Below are 3883 nucleotides of genomic sequence, written 5' to 3' on the forward strand. Positions count from 1 at the left end.
CCCGGGTCCCCTGCATCGGCAGGCGGACTCTCAACCACTGCGCCACCAGGGAAACCCCATCCTTATTATTTAAAAAAAAAAAATTATCCAAGTCACACTCTTGATAATCATCAGGAAGAAAGACGTGAAGTAAACAAGCCCCAGATGGTAAGAGTTAACAATAGATTTGGAATGAAATGTAAGAACAAATTGCTCCACCCACACTGTCCTCCCGTCCCTTGAGACCAGAAGCAGGGTTTCTAGAAAGAAGCAGGAGTTATGGAGGAGGGGCAGGAGTTAGGAAGTTCCCTCACAGAAGATTGGAGGGAGGGGAGAGGAGAGAATGGGGGCTGGCTGGACCCCATGTGTGGAGCTGGTGCAGGAGACTACTGAGGACCACAGGTGCTGAGCGAGGCTGGGAGACTTCAGAGGAGCCCAGCTTGTTGCTTTGGGGAAGCTGCCACATAACTCTCCACTGTCAGGGACTTTGATGATCCCAGTTAATCCCAGAGATTGTGGACTGTCTCAGCAGTACAGTCTCCCTGCAACAGAATGGTCATCTTCAATAATCAAAAGGAATGGAAATGTGTAAGAGAAAGCCCCAACCCTGGAGCATGCATGAGACTGGCTGTCAGTGAAACCAAGTAAGAATGAAAGATAATGATTCAGTTACTGAAGACAGGGAAGCTAATCAGAGTAGCCATAGGAGATAGGCTGAATGTAGTCATCACTAAGGTAGCAAAAATTCAAAATTTATCTCTGGTGAGTCCTGCTGCCCTAATCCCTGTTTATATTCTTCCCTGGAGCCTACATTGGATTCATTGCTAGCTACCACCTAACCCCCAACAAAGTTGTCAACCAACAAATTTTGGGTAAATATTTGCATTTTTAAGAGTGGCAAGGCGGGCTTCCCTGATGGCACAGTGGTTGAGAGTCCGCCTGCCGATGCAGGGGACACAGGTTCGTGCCCTGGTCCAGGAAGATCCCACATGCAGTGGAGCGGCTGGGCCCGTGAGCCATGGCCGCTGAGCCTGCACATCTGGAGCCTGTGCTCCGCAATGGGAGAGGCCGCAACAGTGAAAGGCCTGTGTACCGTAAAAAAAAAAAAAAAAAGAGTGGCAAGTCAAAGATCAAAAACTAAACGGGGTGTTTCATGGTGGAATTAAAAGTTTTAGGAGGTTGTATAGGGAAACTTGATTGAGTAATAAAAAGGAATGAGCTATTGATACACAAAACAGTATGGGTGAATCAAAAAAATTACGCTGAGTGAAAGGAGTTAGACCGAAAGAGTATATATCATCTGATACGATGTATCTAAAACTTTGGAAAATGCAAAGTAAATATGAGGGGGTGGGAAGGGACAGGAGGGAGAGATTACAAAGGGGCACAAGGACACTTTTGGGGGTGATGGATATGTTTGGTATCTTGATTTTGATGATGGTTTCACGGTTGTACACATATGCCAAAACATATCAAAGTGTACATTTTATACATGTACAGTTTATGTATATAAACTATACTTCAATAAAGCCATTAAAAAAGAAACAAATGAACAAAACTTGATGGAGTAAGGAGCCTTGAACCAGAGCAGACAGCTGCCTACTCGACCTACCTATAAAGTTTCTAACTGAAAACTGCCTCTTGGTAGGTGTTAAGCCAAAAGACACAAGCAAGCCAAAGAGCAGGAGAAGGAAGAATGTATTACTTGCAGCAAGTAAGGAGAATACCAGGGATCTTTCCCAAAGCAGTGTCTCATGTAGGGGCTTGGGCTGTTGACAGAGTCCAAGCTTTAGTTGATCAAAGTCATGAGGGTCAGAAAAGGTCAACATAATCATCCCTTAGGTTTTAGTTGATCTGGTGTTTGAGAGCTTCAGGCTAATCTTTGCCATTGAAACAGAACTCGACAACTGATATATTATCTTTGCTATCTCTTTCCTGATAACAGTCGTTTGCTTCTGCATTCTTTTGTTCCCTTAAGATCATTAATTACTGAGACCTGTTTAAGATGAGCATTTTGGCCAGGCTTAGATCACAAAATGGCTTAGGCCAAAAATGGTTTCTCTTATGTCAATAAAGCCATGCCTGATTCTCTTTCTCCAGGGACTTCCCTATCCTACCTGCTTACAAAGTCACCTTTAAGAACAGTTATAACCTTTCCTTGGAGGATACAGAGCTACCCGGCAAGAGGTAAAGTGATGCACAGAAGACCACACGGTTTGAGCTGCCTCTTCTTTGGTGTCACCCATAAAGCCACAGTGCCGGGAAGTGCTTAGGGGGGAAGGGTCTCCTATCTCCATAGAAGTATCACCTAGCCTTAGTTAAGTAGCTAGTAGTGTTTCTGGCTGAAAGTGTCATGGGAAAACATACATTGTCATTTAAATTAGGGTGTTGGACTTGGTGTTAGACTGTAGCTAAATTAGTAAGTCCTTGTGACTTGTCATTCACTTTCCTTCTCTTTGTACTATTTGTCTGAGTTGCTTAATAAGCATTCCTAATTTAGCCTTGAGGAGAAAAGAGAGTTTCCTAACCATCCTTTTTTGTGTATTTAGGACCTTGTTTAAAGATGCTGAGTTCCCTCACAGATAGGGAAACTTCTTTTAAGGTGTTTGGGGTTGTGGTGATACCACTTAGTTTTAATATGTTTGGATTTCAAAGCCCTTTAACTACACCGGCCCCTCTGGTTTCTCACACTCCTGACTTCCTCACCCAGCACCTCTAGAAATGGAGCTGGTTCCTGTGATGAAGGTCGGAGCTGGTCCAGGAGGGGACCTTAGGCTGTCAGGCCCCTGCCCAGAGCACTTCCTTGGAGCCAGCTTTCCTGGAGGATTCTGTTAGGTGTCCTCCACCATCACCTGCAAACTTTCCCCCAGCCCCTCACAGGTACTAGAGTTCATCTTATTTGTAAGCAAATCCCCATCTCAATTACTCAGTATTTCAGTATTCCACCCCAAATGAACATTTTCTCATTCCATGTGTAAATTGTAAAATTGGGCTGCTCAGAATATTTTTCGTTAGTGATTTCTCGAATAAATATCCAGTGGTTAAACATTCTTTTGTCTCTAAGGGATTAATTATTGAGTTCCTGAACTGAAATCACACTGAATATCAGCCTCTTCCTAACAATGAGTTTAAAAGGTATAGTCTGTGCAAAGAGTATGTTATGGAAATAGGACGTAAATTATTAAAATAAACCCCTATAGTCTTTCCTTCCCAGAAAAGTAATGAGTTGTTTTTCTGCTCATCTTTTATATCTTTCTAAAAAGGAAAAAACAACATGAAAAGTCAGACTTCATCAGCATCTGAGATACCCCTATGGATTTAAGCCCCTAAACAATCTCTTCTTCCCTCCCAGAAAATTAAATTAATCCATGCCTGAAAGCATAGCCCTGTTTCCTTTGCTTACTTTTGTCCCAGAGCACATCTAATCTCTCCCTGCCTGTCGCTACTCTAATCCTGCTTGTGGATGTTAACTCCCTGAGGTCAGGCAAGGATGCAGTGCAGAAATTAATTTAGAGTGTCCTGAGATAAAGCAACTACCTAAGTTCTTAATGCATTTTAAATATATTTTGAGGTATCTCCTCACCTTTGTTGATTTGTGTGTGTGTGTGTGTGTGTGTGTGATAAATCTCTTCTGGGAAGAGAGCAAAACAAACCCTCAAGAAATCAATGAATAACTGCCCAGAAGCCAAAGAGTACCAGGGCTTGGGGTCGGGGTGGGGGCATCTCCAAGTGGAGGGCACAGTGGCTTGTCTAGGCTCTGCCATGGGAGAGAGGATGGGTGCTGGTGAGGATTATGAAATCTAGCTCCTGAAATGCGAGAAAGGGCAATATCTTGGTTTTGTTTGAAGGCAACTATCTAAGGTATCTTTGCTGTAGCTTCTGGGGGGAGGGGAGGTAAAGAGGA

Source organism: Lipotes vexillifer, unplaced genomic scaffold, assembly GCF_000442215.2.
Source record: "Lipotes vexillifer unplaced genomic scaffold, Lipotes_vexillifer_v1.1 scaffold163, whole genome shotgun sequence".
Lineage (NCBI taxonomy): Eukaryota > Metazoa > Chordata > Mammalia > Artiodactyla > Lipotidae > Lipotes > Lipotes vexillifer.